Here is an 18,311-nt window from a genome sequence, read left to right as displayed (position 1 = left end):
CATAATACATTGTAGTGCCCAATATAAATGCTGAGAATGGCTGTCAACTATGGGGCTTCAAAGTCCAACTCCCAATACCCATCAGCTAAGAAAGGAGGAGTGGGGTGGTTCAGGAGTACAAATTAAGGAGAAAGGGGTTCCAATCTGTTATTGCAGCATTACAACATCCCTTCACCTGTGATGTGGCCAGTGGGGCCTGTGAGCCACCAGTAAGTCCTTCCCTGGAATCCACAGTCACATCCATCAAGTTGGGTCACCCTTCTTTGCCAGTCACTGACCCAGAGATAAGAAAATATGACACTGCCTGGCAGCTTGGGTCCAACCCCATCTAGTTTGCAGCCGCCTCCAGCAGAGTCCTTAACCAGTGCCACTGCTGAGCACTGCTCCACATCCAATGCCCATGGCCACCATACTGTGCTCTCGGTGCAAACCCTGCATGTCATGGGCTGCTGTCAGTCAGCTTTGGGACACAAGAAGTAAGTGGAGCGAGACTTGCCTGAAGGACTCCAGGAGTACTAATCGCCAGGAGAGTTGATGGGCCTTAGGAGCCCTCTGAGCACATGTCAGTTCAGCTCTCTATTAGGCAATGCCCCCTCTTTATTGCAGTTGATGAACAACAATCTGTATCACCATGGCATCAGGTACATTAGAACCCTGTCAGATTATCTACAAAGTAATGGTAAAGTGATAATGTTTACCAAGGTGTTGGTTGAATGTTGTGAGAAGCTGGGTTTTTGTTGCAGTACCCCGTCCCATACTTTTTGCCAGTTTTTTATGCAACTTTGACTGAGGTGTACTTGGACCCTGCTAGCCAGGTTCCTAGAACCAGTGTTCTTTCCCTAAAACTGTACCACAATTGGCACAATTTCAGCAACTCCTGTAAGCCCCTAGTAAATGCTACCCCTGGTATCTAGGGCATTGGGACTGAAGAGGATCCACTTGGGTTGCAGCACAAATGGTGCCACCATAGGGACCCCTCACTAAGATCATGCACATTTTCATTGCAGGCTGCATATCTTGATGTGGAGAAAACTGAAGAGACAACATGGCACACATCCCTGTGTGCCAAATCTACATACACTGCATGAGGTATAGGTAAGTCACCCCTGCTGCAGGTCTTACTGCCCTAAGGCAGGGTGCACTATATATCACATGTGTGACCATATTTGCCCAAGCAGATCATATGACCCTATATTATCTAAGTCCATTCTTGGATATTGTAAATGCGCAGGGAACCACTAGAGAGTACATAGACTGGACACTCATTATTATGAGTTCTTCAGCACAATGATGGCTTCACTGTACCCAGGGATGTTTGGTACCAAATATCTCATCTCAATAAAGCCTCACTAATGCCAGTGTTAGATTTATTAATAAATGCACACAAGAACCTTTCAGAGGGTCTTCTGAAAACCTGCCTTGCCCTGGTGTGGTCTCTGACTAGTCTTAGCCAGTCTGCCAGAACCAGACATGTTTCTGAACTCATGAGGTGAGAGCCAACACTCTCAGAGACCACAAACAAAACTTGCTCTGGGTAGAATGCTTAACACCTCCTCCATGCTGGGGTAGCCTTCCAGTGTGGGAAGCTTTAAAGATGATGCCGCCTTTGAAAGGTGACCAAGGCATCTCTACAGAGTCGAGGATGTAAACCCCTCTTTCCTGCTCCTCTTTTGGTGGGAGAACAGGCAGAACGTTTTGTTCGATCAGGAGGTGGGTTTGCATCATTTATCCAGCATCACCCCTAAGGTGAGGCAGGCAATGTGGACACTACTTTTACAATTCCTCCATCTTGTGATGGTAGGAAATCAGCCTATGGTAGTGCCTCTTCCCACAGGAAGTGGTCACTTAGAGGGTGTAGACACACTAAAGATAGGTAGCCCATTGGCTACTACCTGTTACCCCTTTATTGCCCCTCAATTTAGTATTTAGGTGGCATCCCTGGACCCTGAACTTTGATTTGATCGACCTAAGAAGAGCAATGGACAAAGAAGATCCGCTGACCTGAGAACCAAAGACATGTTGCAGAAAATGTGTGCCAAGCCCTTCAGGCTGCTTTGAGGACTCAACAATTGTGGTGTGGTGTCTTGTCCTGCAGCTGTGAGGCCTCCAAGAACCCCGGAGCACCTCCAGCCTTCAAACAATTACCGAGAATTGGAGTAGATGAGCTACACTCCTGCAGCCTACAGGCACAAACCCGCGAAGTCAGGTTTACCAATCTGCTGCTCCCGGTTGCCTCCAATGCAGCATCCAGGGTTGAAGAGGTACATCAGTTCCGGAGAGTTAGATTTGTCCCCCTACCAAGTGAGAGGACACCAGGACCTGCCGGAGCCGTGCCATGCCAATACCCATGGTTCTAGACACCCTACACCGAAGACCAAGAAGAAAGAGCCCCATCCGAACTCCAACTACCCAGGACTCAGACACCCATCGAAGGACTTAAAGACCCCTGAGACCTGCTCTGTGAGTGGCCCAGCTGTCCCGGAATTGTCCCTGCAACCTGCCTGCTCCTGATCACGCGGACTATCTCAATGCACAACACTTGGCTGCCCTATCTGCTCTGCACCAAGCCTGCCTGGCCTCGGTAATGTCAAACCAGCTATGTTCCCATGATCCTGAGGCCCTCGTAACCTGCTCTCTTGAAAGGACCCCCCGGACTTACCTTTTAATCCCTCTGTGCAGCACGTTTTCAGTTGGACCCCTTCTACATAGCGCACTGGCTACCAACGACCTCAGAACCCTGCACCCGGCTGAATCCGGGATGCTCCTGATCTTCCACTGCTGGAACATTGGACCTGGCCTTGTTAACTACCTAGATCCAGGAGATGAACCTCGAGAACCCACTGTGTGACTTTATATGCTTTTTCCTGTTTTCTCCCATTGACTTCTATTGTGCGTAACTGCGCACACCAGTGATTTATTTACCAAGCACTGAAATATCATAACTTAAAAAGTCCTTACCTTAGAATAAAGTTCTTGATCTGAAAAATTTTATAAAAATCAATGCTATTTTTACAAATTGCTCTCAGATTCCTTCTTGAGTGTGTCTCCTTTATCGCCTCTGTGAGTACAACAAATGCTTAGCACTACCCTCTGATAAGCCTAACTGCTCTCCCACACTACCACAAAATGAGCATTTGGACTATCTACTTTTGCCTTTGTATACCAGTAAGGGATTCACTTGACTCTCTGCACAGTGTACATTGTATTAGTACACTATATAGAAAACCAGCCTCCTAAAAATGTATTCAAAACGCTCACAGGATTAAAGTGAATTATTTGAGAGCTATTGAGGAAAAGTTATTGTCTGATGGAACTGCACCACATTCAGTGACAAGGAGGTCCCCTTTTGAATTAATGCATAGTTGCAGTTTAGTGAACTCTGCCCATTTTGTATGACAAGCGAATCTAGAAAGTGTGATGCTGCAAAAGACCTATGGATGGAAGCAAAACAGAAAAAATACACTGCTGAAGTGTTGTGTTATGGTTGTACGGTCGGTTTGGTCAAAATATAGTGGTGGTAGGCACTTGAGTTTGCATTAAGGGACCTTTGTTGATGGAAAAAGGATTCTCTAAATTCAGAGAGCCAGTGAGTGTGTAAATGGTCTCGGGAAAGCTGTTTTGGGGATCGGGTAATCAGTGGTGGAAAATGTCAAGATTAGTCATTGTTAATAAGAATCATAGAAGTATGGGATTTTCTTTTGGTGTGAGTGATGGTGAAAGAGGTGATGATTCTTTTCTAAGACGGGTAAAACAAAGAGTGATGATGACATTGTGTTACAGGATAAATGCAGTGCCAGAGTAAGGAAGGTTCCTCTCATGATTTTGTTCTTCAGTTATGAAGAGTTACTGATGTTCTGCTTAAAGTATTTTTTAGATTAGTGTTGTTAGTGTTGTTTAGGATTCATTTTGTACTTTGTTGTAACTATTGTAAGAAAGAAAATATGCATGGTTTGACATGTATTCAGTGTCTGAGCTAGGACTGATTGGGACACATTCTAAGGTGGAATGTTTCATTCTTGTGCTATCAGTGTTCTGTGGCATTGGCTGTGGATTCTGGGTACTCATAGTGATGACATTTCTTATTATTGTGTGCCAGTAAATCAGCATTCAACCATTTGTCTTGTCCTTTACATGGGCTTTTCTCTTGTGTTATACAGTGTTTTTGGCTCCTTTTTTGTCTTGTGTCTTGTTATGCTTTTGTTGCCTTGTTATTTTGCTCCGTGTCATGTTACTGTGTAACATTCTGTTGTGCTCTCTAATTGCCTTAGAAATGTCAACAAATACTGTTACATTTTGGCCAAATGTAAAACATCCCTCGAAGGTTCTATTGAAAAACTGCCATTTACCACTGTCTAAGGTAGTCAATACCTCTGCTCCAGCAATTGGGCCACGTAGGACACCATGAGGCCCAAAACTTCGGCACAGACCTGTCTTAAAATATCACTTTCATTGCTCACTTAATATGTTATGACACCAGGGCCCAGATTAAAGAAGCCCTTTTATGTTGCCCTTATATTGCAAATGTGTCACACAAGGTGTATCAAGGCACAGCAAGGACTTCGACAGTGAGATTTAATAAGCCAATCAAAGCCACCTGGCATGACTCTACGTGGCTTAGTAAATCTAGAGTAACGCAAGGCAGTGTAAGTCACTGGGAAGGTGTTTCATGGGTGTAGCGTGGGTGTTCACACTCATCCAACGTAGATTCTGGCATATTCCCAGATTTACATAGAATACTAAAACTGGGAATCTCTCAAAATTCTATGCCATCCCAGGTACGGCATAACAAGGAGAAATATGTTTATCTGTCCTCATTTCTTCAACAAGTGATGCAATCTGCAGAACATGTAAAAAAAGGAAAAAGCCTCAGAGGATTGTTTGGATGCCTAAAGGTGTCTTTTCCTTCATAAAAACAATACTGCCTGTAACAATGGCAACCTTGCACCTTGACACAAGGGCACCTGTGTTGGTGCTAGGATGCGTTCAGAGTGCCAACTCAAGGAGAGGGCACAATGTAGCAAGAGAAGTTGTCTTGCTGTGTTGTGTGGCATGACTTGTTAGTAAATCTGAGCGAGGTATTTTAATGGAAGCCAGGAAGTGAGTAATTTACTCTTTTAGGGTCTCATTTTGATTTCTAGAAAAATATGTGGTAACAGGCATGGGGAATTAGCAGTTCTGCAGGATTTATTTTTCCCGGATCACTTTATCATTACTAGTGCCGCTGGTCGGAATGGCAGATAATGCAAAGTATTGCATGTTTTCCCCCATTATGAGCTGCAATGGTGTAAATTCACCTAGAGACATTTGTGCAGGGAAATGACCAAGAATTGACCGTGCAATATTACCAGTGAAAGCCCAGCGAAAGAGTGATATCAGACATCAAGCATGGCAAGGTCTTTTTAGAGCAGGTGAATTAAAAAGTTAAACAAAGCATTTTGTAGGGTTCTTCACCAACCGTTTTCAGCAAGACTGCTGCTCTAATGGTGGAAACCCTTATTCCCATGGAAAACTTGGTAAATCATCACTGCAAGCTATATTCTCCTACACAGGAAGGTACTGGGAAATTGTGGAGGGAAACAAGGTCCATGAAAGGGGTTTTGGGGTTTTCACTCAGTTGATTCTTTTTTTAATGAAATGTGAAAGCAATTAGATGAGAAACAAGTGAACATCAACTTAAATCAATATAATGAGCCACATAAATCATTAAAAGAAACAAGAAACAAGAAAAACAAAATGGGCTACATTGAAAAGTATAGAATAAAATAAGATAGTGTACCTTTTATAATTAATTGCATGTCTTCAGTCAGTCAAAATCTTTATTCGGCTGTATACCAGCCTTAAAAGAGTACATCATAAAAACATTTCAGAGAAAATGACAGTACAATTAGTAAAATACAAGCAATGAATGATAATTCCATAGCGATGACAATTGCAAATATCCGGATATCAGTCTCTTAGGGCATTTTGTCCACAGACGAGGAACCATGATGCCTAGGCACAGCAATATTTCAGTCAAGATAATAAATAGATAAGGAAGGGGAACATCTAAATACAAGTTCCTTATAAGTGTCAATTTCAGTTATCAAAATTGATCATTGTAATAAATTTGTTCCACATGGGGAGATCATAAGTCCTAAGCACAAAGTATAATAAAAGGCATAAAATCATTTTCCAACAATATTCCGGAGCCGAACAGCCAAGGAAATATACTTGCAGACCATTAGGCAAATTAAATCATCTTTTAAAAGCAGAAGATAATGTAACGTGGCCCAACATTTTCTTTTATTTAGCAGTCTTAATAGTGGTTTTAAGAAAGCACATCTTGGGTTAGTATAAAGTTTACAAAAGGAAATAAAATGCAAGGTATTCTGAACTGACTCTGAATCACATGGACACAAATCCAAATTAGCATCACAATACGCATCACGTGGATATGAAACCAGTAAGTGGGAGATGCCAATCCTGAACCTTATAAGGTAAAACATTTTAACGTGGCTGAAATAAAAAGAGAGGTAAGGCTCAGTACCTAGAGAGCAAACTAGCAGTGAGTGGTCAACGACCCTTTTTTCAGCCATCTCCAGATTATCTCTAATCAAATAGGAGTGAGTTAAGAAATCTCTTTTCAGCTTTGCTCTTGATATTTTAGCTATATTTCCGGGGTTGTCAAGGCAATCCGGCAATCCCAGTTTCTCCAGCTGATCATTAATATAAGTAATCCAAGGGACTTTTTCACACAATCCAATTTTAAACAATCTAAAATAACAGCGCAATTCAGAACTGCTTCTTATTTTACCCAAATATTGTGCCATAATAATAGAGGAGCTAGATGTATACGAAAGGACAGGGGAATCATACCAAGTTCGCTATGACAGATGGTGGCAGTGGTGCTTTTAGAGACTGTCAACAATCATTTCATGAACGTATTATCGGCTCTCTGTAGGCCCTCAATATTGCAAAAAACCCAGACTCCAGCACCATAGAAATTAACAGCGCACGTACGGGCTTTATAGATTTCTATGATTGCTTTAATTGCCCGGGAGCCACATTTTTGGGTAAATCTGAAAATAGCCTCCACATTTTGATTGAAACCTCTGATCCTTGCCTCTACTAAATGAGACTAGGAGCTTTTTTGTTCAAAGAGAATCCCTAAATAAGAAAAGGTGGGCACATAGGACAATTTTTCATTATTTTCAAAACATGTTTTTGCATGTATTATTATATGAGTCCAACGTAAGCCACATTTTAGGCCTAGAAATAGAGCAGTCTTTACGTGTATTTATTAATGGAAATTGCCCACATCTCAGGAAAATAATCCATTCCCACCAAGCATTAACTGATAATAGTTTTGCATCCTTCTAATTTGAAATAACTGATGTAATTGAGGTAAAGATGATAAGATCAAAAAATATATAATCATCAGGAGATAATACAGTACTAAAAGAATATGATTTGTAGATTAATATAGGAAGCAATAAGGAAATTACATTTTAAATATCTGGATAATAATATTCCAAACAACAGACCAAAATTTAAAAATAATTGGACGATTGTGCATTATATGTTGTAAATCTCCAGTAGCAGTTTTACAATGTCAACAGTTTGGTGAATCTAAAAGTTTAAATTTGAATAGTTTAACTGGAGACCAAAACATTGATATAAAAGATAAATATTAGTTTGTATAAGAGTGGCTGGGAAAGAGCTAGTGATATCAGATAGCCAGAGATTTCCATTGTATATTTGCAGATTGTGTATTTATATCTGAAGACCTTTTTTGATTCAGAACCATGAAAGGGGAAGTATGAGCAGAAAGTTATTTATATACTGTGGAAGCTATATGTCATGTTCAGCTAAACAGTTCGATATAAAACTCCATATTGGATAATTGAGCAGAAGATAATGAATCAGAATACGTATTAAGGATGGAAATACAGAGTAATTTGTCCCTAGGAAATTCCAATTGATTTAAATGGTACTTGGTGCATAATTCGTCAAATGAATAGAACATATCTCCTCGACAAATATCAGCAATATAAAAAATACCTGCAAATAATCCATGAGCTTCAGAACGAAATATGTTTGTTCAATATTATATTGGGCTTAAACCAAAGGGAAACCTTCTTGGATAATTTAATGTTGACACAACATTTTTCATCAAATGAATGGAGAGCAGTTTTAGAGGTTGCAACAAAAGGTGAGATTTTAACAAATTTGCTGTTGGCCATTGTTAAAAAAGTAGATAAAGGAAAAGGATGCAGTATTTTTTTTCCAAAGGAAGCCATTTGGGGGAATTAAAAGAATCAATATTTTGAAACCATAGTCAGCTTCGTAGAATAAGAAAAGATATATGGCATTTCTTGAAATCAGGTAAAGCAATTTCCCCTTCACATTTGGGAATTTGTAAAGTTTTAAGAAGGGGACACACAGGGTTGATGTTTCAAATACATTTAGTAATTAATTCATATTGTTTGTTAAAGAAAGTAGAGGGGAATCCTAATGGTATTATTGATAAATGGCAAAGAAATTGTGGGGAAATAGTCTTTTAAAGTGCTTCAGTGCGTCCCCACCAATTTAAGTGAAGGTTTAACCAGTTATCTAATTTCTCTTTCATGGCAGTCAGCATTTGAAAGCAATTAATTTCAATTGTACTTTTAATAGAATCAGCAAAGGGAATTTCCAGATATTTTAATGTCGATAGTGATCATAAGATGTTGGTATGTGCTATCATTGTTGAGGTACACAAAATATTTAATGGAAAGAATTCTGTTTTATTGATATTTAAAGAATAACCAGAGACATCTGCATACTGTTGAATATCAAGGATAACAGGTAAAGCATTAGCATGACCATTTAAATATAATAAAATATCTTTTAGCATAGGCAGAAACTTTTACCTTAGTATTTTTAAAAGCAATACCAGTATATTTTTCGTTAATGCAGAAAGAGCATAAGATAGGTTCAATGGCAATGAGAAATGAGATAGTGGGAAACCTTGGCTCATACCTCAATATAAGTTGAAAGGAATAGAAAGGGTACTGTTAATATAGATGGAAGCAGATGGCACTGAGTATACTGCTTTCACAATGTTTAAAATTTGGAGCCAAAATGAAATGTTAGTGTTTTAAATAGAAATTGCCAATTCTCTTGATCAAATGCTTTCTCTGCATCTAAGGCTAGTAAGCCTACTGAATAATTAAGATCCTTAGCAAAAGAAAGAACATGGCACTGTAAACGAGTGTTATAAGCTGCCAATCTACATTTCATAAATCCGGTTTGGTCAGGTTTGATAATTGAGGAGAGTATAGGTGATAACCAGTTAGCTAAGATTTTGATGTAAATTTTGCAATCTTGGTTAATAAGGGTTAATGGACGATAATTGGGAACCACAGTGGAATCTTTATTGTGTTTGGAAGAACAATAAGGGTGGCCTCATTAAAAGAACCCCCCATCATGGAAGTATTTTAGAATTCCATAAATAATGAGAGTGGAATAGAAGTGAGTTGGGTTTAAACGCATTTGTAAAATTCAGCTGGGATACCATCTGGGCCGGGTGACTTATTGGAATTTTATGATTTGATGAGCGCGTTAACTTCTTGAATAACAATCAGATTTTCTAAAGTAAATCGATCTGTATCAGAAATCTAAGGTAGTTGGTAAGTTTTAAGGATGTATTAATGACATCATCTTGTAAGATTGTAGACTTATAATACAGGGAGGTATAAAAGGATAAATATTCCTTCAATATCTCCTCTGTAGTAGTAATTAGGGTACCATCATTCCTCTTAAAAGCAGATATTTTAGTTTTTCCTTTTTTAATGCATAGGTAGTTGGCTAAAATTCTGCCAGATTTGTTAGAAGAGAAATTAAAGTTGGATTTTTCTTTTGAAATAATGTATTGTGGGTCTCATGAAAAAATAAAAAGCCTTTCAAGATCTGCTATATGTTTCTCTAGTGTGGACAGATGAGCGTTAAAAGCTTTATTTTCATAAGCCACAATAGATATTGTGGCTCCTCAAACAACTGCTTTAAATGCATCTCATTGAATTACTTTAGAAGTAGAGTTATTGTTAATAAAATAATCATTTATGACAGAAGCCAATTGTTTGAATTAGTTGGATTAAGAACTATATCAGAGTTCATTCTTCATCTCTCATTGTAAAACGTGTTTGATAATGATAGAGAAGAGGAAATTAAAGCATGGTCAGAAATTGTAAAAGGCTGTATGGTGGAGTCAGTTATCATGTGGCATAAGTTATGTGAGGACAAGATGTAGTCAATCCTAGAAAAAGTGGAGTGCGCATTTGAAAAGAAGGCAAATTCTTTGTCTGTAGCTTGTGTCAATCTCCAAAAATCTGTCAATTTATTAACAGAAAAAAATTACTTGAAAAGGTGATATGATTTATTGGGCCGGATTTGAAAGCCGAGGAACACTCAAATAATGGATCCAGAATAAGATTGAAATGATGACCCATGACGAGGGGAGCATTATATAATTTTATTTCAGTAGTGATATTTTTCCAAAAATTGGGATCATCTAATGTGAGAACAAAGATGTTAACAAACTTTAAAATGTGTTTTGTCACTTTTACTTGTGCATAAATATATCTACCTTCTGAATTGTGATGATGAGTTAGTATTTGCACATGAGCTCTGCGTGAAAAGGGTATAGCAACACCATTTCTACGTCTTGAAGAAGGGGATAAAACGATATCTCCTACCCATCCTTTAGACATTGAATGCAGGATTTTATCATCAACATGAATTTATTGTAAAAAACAAACACCACCATTAAAAAAATTAAACAAACCCTTAACATTCAAAGATATGAAAAGTAGTTTTTGTAGCTGAGCTATATCAAGTTATTTGAAAAATAGCAAACCTCAGAAAGAAACAGGACAGTGAAGAGGAAGTAGCCCATATCAAAAAGACAAAACATGACAAACAACATATATGGTGGTCCTCAACCAAGAACTCACAACTAATTAAACACTGGAGTTGGAGGTACGATGCAAGACTAGACCCACTGCAGATACCTGCTATGAAAAGATATAACATCATAATCAGGTGAAATGCACTTTAGCCAGTAGAAACTGAAGGTTGAGACTCTTTAGAAATAGGATCATATAAGTTTAAAAATTGTATCAAGTCAGAGGGCACATATGCATTGTAGAGGGGTCGAAAAGGCCATAATTATATCCACCATCTCGTAATCTAGGATGCAGGTCTGAGAGTTGTGGGCAAATTTTCACTGAATATAACACTTTACATCGCGGATTTTACTCGGCGAAGTATTCACAACGCAGTCGTTACAACGAACGCTTTGTCAAAACGCAGTGCCATTACAACGCAAGTCGTTACAACGACTTGCGCTAGAAGGCGTTCTGGACTTAGGAATAGTATGATTTACATTACAACTCCAGTGTGTGCAACACTAGGGAAAGTGTTGAAATAGTACATCATACTATTCCTTAGTCTAGAGCGCCATCTAGCGCAAGTCATTGTAACGACTTGCATAGTAATGGCATTGCGTTGTAAAAACATGGCCGTTGTAACGACTGCGTTGTGCTTGCACGCTGTGTAAAATCTGCAATGTAAATGTTGTTTGCCATTTTCACTGTCTCTTTTGCAACATCTTGGTAAATAAAGGCTTTATTATCTTTCAATAACAAAATTTGGTATTTCTCTTGCAGTCTTCCTGATGAGAAGAAGATGATTGCGTCTCAAAACTTTAAATATAATTTCTCTAGGTTTACTTTGGTGAGGCTTGTGATGGGAGGGAATACAGTGAGCCTTATCTATCTCAAATTTTTCTGGAAATGTAATATTTAGGAGCTTCTGTAAAATAGATTGCAGGACGAGATGACAACTTTGACCCTCAATATTCTCTGGGACATTAAAGATGTGTAGATTATATTGTCTGTTTCTGTTTCGTAAGTCAAGTAAGGCCATTTGTAGAGAAACAACCTGATGAATCAATCGAGTCATGGCAGAAATAGACTAAGTATTATCATGGATTTTAATCTCATTGTCTGCTACCTTCATTGAAAGGGAGGCAATGTCCCGGTGAATATTTTTAATGTCTGAGCAGATGGTGTCTGTGTTCACATGAATGGCCTGAATTTCTTCTAAAATCTTATTTACTGGGGTTTCTTTTGAGTCGGTGACCTTCGATTATATGGGCGGGCGTGAGGCAGTTTGTTTCCACTTATTTATGGGAGCGGACGCTTGTTTGGACTCCATTTTCAGCATTTGAAAAGCAACCAATTAAATATATTATTGGTTAGAAGGCATTAGAATAAAATATTGTCTATACATGTGTTTAAAGTAGTAATGCTTTTCTGATAAAAGTTGTGGAAAATAAATATAAAACTGAAGTTTTCATTGAAATTCCCAAAGTCAACCAACCAGGTTCTGATGTAAAGAGAAAAAACCCTTTAATTTCATAGAAGAAAGCTACCAGGCAGCAACAAATAGCCAGTGATCCCTTTAAGATGGTGGCAAGCAAACTGGGGAAAGGGGGGGTGGTTATAGATGAAGTGCCCACCTTCTCACCAGTTCCTCTAAGGAAGACAGACAATGACCATCATTAGTGAGGAAAACAAGCAAGGAAGACTCTCCACACCAGAGGCATCTAAAAGTACCAAAAACCTCACCGCAGAGGAATGTCACTGAGTCATAAACTGAAATGAAGATTCCTTCAGCAAAATTAAATTGTCGATTGTGCAGGTATGCAACGACGTTTAAGGCATACCTTTCCTTCACGCGCGCTGCCGACTACTTCACTCCAGTTTTTGAAGTGGCAGAGGTAATCCTAGCCATTAAGGAAAGCCTCAGTAGCAAGGCTCTGGGGCTAGAGGGAATACCGGGAGACGTCTTTGAAGATCATTTAGATTTATTGAGTGCCCTAATAACAAATATATTCAGGACTGTTAGTAAATGGCCATTTCTGCCCAAATGGCTAGAAGCCATTTTTGTATCCAGATTCAAAACCTCAAAAGATATGCTCACTTTACACAGAATTAAATGCTTGTCAATCTCTACATGTGATGCTGGCCTGTGGAAAAATCAAGATATTGACCTGCTGCAGAAAGTAGAGAATAGAGTTACACAGACACTGCTAACGATCCAGTAAGGCTGCTCCACTTATATATGTCATGGAGAGCTTGGTTTATCATTTATGGAGGAGCAGGTGATGGTTAGTTCACTTTTATAGTGGACTTCTATATGGCAGAAACAGGACCCGAGCTTCACTCAACAGATCATAAAGGACTACCCAAATCTGGAAAACGAGCTCCTTATCCCATGGTTAGCATATACTAAAAATGCACTTTTGAAGCTGAGGTGGATAGAAGCTGTCATTTTTTTTAATTTTCATTTTTTATTGACAACACAAGTAAATCAGAAAGAAAAGAACATACACAAGCTTTTTAGGATTAGCTGATAATAATAGCATATACATTTGATATCAAGTAGGCCTTACAAATAGATAAACATTAGAGACGTAAAAAGAAAAATTAAAGAAAAGTTCCCCATATTCTATCAAATTTTTTCATTGATTTCAATCCCTTTATTTTGGCAATAGCACGTTCCATAGTGTACATTTCATTGATCAAGGACCACCATTCCAGAATATGTGGAGGTTTCTGAGTTATCCAAGCCCTAGCAATAGTCAATCTAGCACATGAAAATAATATTGTTAATAGATCTTTATGTGGGCAATTCGAAGCTTGTATGTCTAATAATACAGACAGAGGCGAGAGAGAACAAAAGACGATTTGTTTTTGCGATAAGGTATTTTCAAATCCAGCCCAGAACTCAGACAGGGCTGGGCATGAGAAAAGTATATGTGTAATGTCAGCCGCAACAAGATCGCATTTGGGGCACTTAGAGCGTTCACTTGGTGGAGAATTTTCGGACCAGTTGGATATTCTTAGCGGGGTATAGTATAAAAGGCAAATTGTTTTATATAGCTGAATCCTTAGGCTCGAAGATTGTACCACTTTGTTAATATTGCAAAGTGAAGCCGAGACTTTGTTAGAGGTGATGTTAGTTCCTAATCTAATTGTCCATCTCAGGGCAATTTTTGGACAGTTATCCTCTTTAAAGTTATTTAAACATTTGTAACCCCTGCTAATTAGTGATTTCTGATTTTCCAAGTAGAAGCACGTCCATAAATCTGAATCTGAAATTTGGTTGATTTTCATCTTGCAAAACAGATAGTCTCGGATTTGCATGTATTTAAATCGCATAGCTTCAGTTAGATTAAAGAGAAGTTTAAGTGCTGTGAAATCTAAAAATCCTTGAGTACCATAGAGGTCCCCCAAAAAATTAATACCCAAGTTGGCCCAAACGACCCCGAAGCCATCATTAAATATTCCCGGTAGCCCGGGGTTACCCCACAAGGGGAGCTTTAAATGAAAAAAGGAAGTCTTACATGTAATTAAAAAAGATTTCCAAATAGCGACTATCTCTCTCGCGGTCTTGAATTTGACCCTTTTAAAGTAGTTAGGGTTGTTTACTCTTGCTAGGAATTGATTAGAGTCAGTTCCCAACATTAATTGGTGGTAATAATATTGACTGTTGGGGTTAAATAAACTGTGAAGGCGGCCGAGGAAGGTTGCCAAAAAATATAGTTTAAAGTCGGGGAAGTTTAAACCGCCTTTGTTAGTTGGTAGTTTGAGCAGAGCAAGTGATCTTCTAGCTTTTTTATACCCCCAGATATAACTACTTAAAATCCCGTCTAGTTTTTAAAAAAAGGAATTATTAACGCGTAAGGGTATAGACCTAAATAAATACCAAAATTTTGGCAGTATCTTCATTTTGATTAAGTTGATCCGGCCTACAAGGCTTAAAGGTATTTTATGCCATTTTTTGAGTAAGCCTGATACTTCTTTCAATAAAGCATCATAGTTGAGGGTAACACCTAGATACGTCGCCACCCGACAGGTACCTTGGACAGGAGTCGATGGTTTGTAATTTAATATTACCTGTGTTTTACTTAAGTTTAATTTATATCCTGAAATTGATCCAAAAGCATTAGATTCTTCAATTATCGTTGACAGAGCTTTTACTACAACAGTAGAGTATATGGCAATGTCGTCGGCATAGGCTGTGATTTTCAGGGAATTAGGGCCGAACTCCAATGGAATAATATGGGGTTGAGTTTGTAGTGAGTTTATAAATGGCAAGAAAACGCGATACACAAGGGTCAAAGAAGGGGATTAGTTTACCGACTAAGAGTACCTTTGTTCCCCAGACTACACTGACAACAACTACGAAAAGGTACTAAGTCCAAAAATTAGAGAGCAGCTGCCATTCGGGAGCTACAAACAAAATGAGAACCTCACCGAATAGTTGATGCACTGCTGTGTCAGAAGTAAAGAGTCCATCAGCCCACCCTCATTGGGGGAGCTTCGTCACTTGTGACTCCAAAGGGTTTTATGGTTGGGGCCCATACTCTTGAGCCATCCAGCTCTCTCGGGTACCCAACCAATTTATCCCTGCTTAAAGAAACTCCTGACACAATGTGTGGTCCAACTATTTCAGACTCAAAACTAAAGCTGAAATGTGTGTGCAGTGCTATAAGTGAAGGTGTGTTTAAAAATGACTACGTGGGCAAAAAATATGTTTAATAGGCATTGACCAGGTGTCATATCTAAAAAACCAGATAGTCTTGAAAGGATAGACTATTTCTTGCTTGGTTTCGAAAAGGTCGACATGTTTCAGCCGCAGCGGTCAACTAACCCGGCTTTCTTCAGGACCTACGTGAGTGCAAATTAGAGCTACTGCAAGAATAACTCGACTAGTGCAGAAATTAATTGTGAAGAAATGAAAATCATAAAATCTGGTGTGGCAACAGCCACCCTACCCGGCAAGCAACCTTATTTGCTTGATTAGAAGAACTTCATCTTCTTTCCCAGCTTTCTGTGGGAGGACAGCCTCACCTCACCCGGCTGACTGCTCGGAGAAGGAGGCACCGCTCTGTCCGTCGATACCTCAGTCTGGACTCCGCGCAGTGACCCCCAGACTGCGCGGAGTCCAGACTGAGGTATCGACGGACAGAGCGGTGCCTCCTTCTCCGAGCAGTCAGCCGGGTGAGGTGAGGCTGTCCTCCCACAGAAAGCTGGGAAAGAAGATGAAGTTCTTCTAATCAAGCAAATAAGGTTGCTTGCCGGGTAGGGTGGCTGTTGCCACACCAGATTTTATGATTTTCATTTCTTCACAATTAATTTCTGCACTAGTCGAGTTATTCTTGCAGTAGCTCTAATTTGCACTCACGTAGGTCCTGAAGAAAGCCGGGTTAGTTGACCGCTGCGGCTGAAACATGTCGACCTTTTCGAAACCAAGCAAGAAATAGTCTATCCTTTCAAGACTATCTGGTTTTTTAGATATGACACCTGGTCAATGCCTATTAAACATATTTTTTGCCCACGTAGTCATTTTTAAACACACCTTCACTTATAGCACTGCACACACATTTCAGCTTTAGTTTTGAGTCTGAAATAGTTGGACCACACATTGTGTCAGGAGTTTCTTTAAGCAGGGATAAATTGGTTGGGTACCCGAGAGAGCTGGATGGCTCAAGAGTATGGGCCCCAACCATAAAACCCTTTGGAGTCACAAATGACGAAGCTCCGCCAATGAGGGTGGGCTGATGGACTCTTTACTTCTGACACAGTAGTGCATCAACTATTCGGTGAGGTTCTCATTTTGTTTGTAGCTCCCGAGTGGCCGCTGCTCTCTAATTTTTGGACTTAGTACCTTTTTGTAGTTGTTGTCAGTTTATAAATGGCTCCATGGAGAGCGCGAGCAGCAAGGGTGAGAGCGGGCACCCTTGCCACGTGCCCCTAAATATTTTAAAACCTGGAGAGATCATACCAGCATAGCTAATTTTGGCAGTTGGAGAGTAATATAGGGCCTGTATCCATCTTAAATATCGGCCCTTAAAACCATACGCCCTCAGTACAGCCCAGAGGTAATCCCACCCGACCCGGTCAAATGCCTTTTCAGCATCTAAAAGTATCATACTGAGTCGGGTGGAATTAGTCGCTGCTACATCAAAAGCGGTAATTGCCATGTTGACATGGGCTGTAGTGTCCCTGCCAGTAATAAATCCATGTTGTTGTTGGTTAACTAGCTTAGGCATGTGAGGAGCCAGTCGGAGTGCGAGAATTTTAGAGAATACTTTAGCGTCTGCGTTAATGAGTGAGATAGGCCTGTAAGAGCCGCACTCATCAGCAGGTTTATTTTTTTTGAGAAAAAACACGATCTTAGCAGAATTCCAAGAGTTTGGAGCCTTCCCTGTTAAACCAATCGAGTTAATTACTAAACAGAGAAGGGGAAGTATTTCGTCAATGCAGATTTTGTAAAGTTCTATAGGGAGTGTGTCTTCTCCTGCCGCCTTACCAGACGGAAGAGAAGTAATTGCCGTTCTGATTTCGGTAGTGGTCATATTCTCCCCTAATTGCCCATTGTGTTCAATTTCGCTATTATTAGTAACGTTATTACCTATGTTTGCTTGGATATTGTGTAACATAGGGTTATTTTCCGGAGTGTATAAATGACTATAATAATTAACAAATTGTTCCATTATATGTATGGGTTGAATGTAAATGATGTTATTAAGTCCCTTAATAGATTTAATTATTGTATTAGCTTTATCATCCGCAACTTTGTAGGCCAAGATCTTACCGATTTTATCGCCACTCTCATATTGAGAGATTTGAAATTTATGTAATTTTACACTGGCTCGCTCTCTAAAAATATTTTTTGTAGCAGATCGGAGACTAATTAGTTCTAGTCCTAATTTGTCCGTATCTGATGAACCTTGTATAAGAGCGTCTGCTAGCTGACTTTCTAGCAACAAAATATTAGACGTCATAATCTTAACCTCTTTTCGGCGTTTTGAATTTTGTGTAAAGATAAACTGCTGTGTAAATCCTCTTATGCTGGCCTTGCAGGCGTCCCATACATAGATTGGAGAAGTAGAGTGAAGATTTATATCAATAAATTCAGAGATATGTTCTTTGAGTTGTGGTATAAATTCTGAATCTGAAAGAAGATACCTGGGAAATGAAAATAATCTTATATCTTGTTTTCTTAAAGTTGTGTTAAAAATAAAAAGAATGGGATTGTGGTCTGAGGTGACTCTTGGGCAAATATCAATAGTGCTGGATTCTAGAATCTTATCAGAGGCCCAAATCATATCTATGCGAGAGCATAATTTGTGAGGTGCGGAATAGTACGTATAACCTGGTATTTTGGGATGTAGAAATCGCCAAGAATCTTTTAGATTTTGTAAGTTTCCTAGTTCT

The sequence above is a fragment of the Triturus cristatus genome, chromosome 4_2, assembly GCF_964204655.1.
Source record: "Triturus cristatus chromosome 4_2, aTriCri1.1, whole genome shotgun sequence".
NCBI lineage: Eukaryota > Metazoa > Chordata > Amphibia > Caudata > Salamandridae > Triturus > Triturus cristatus.
This window is presented reverse-complemented; position numbering follows the sequence as displayed.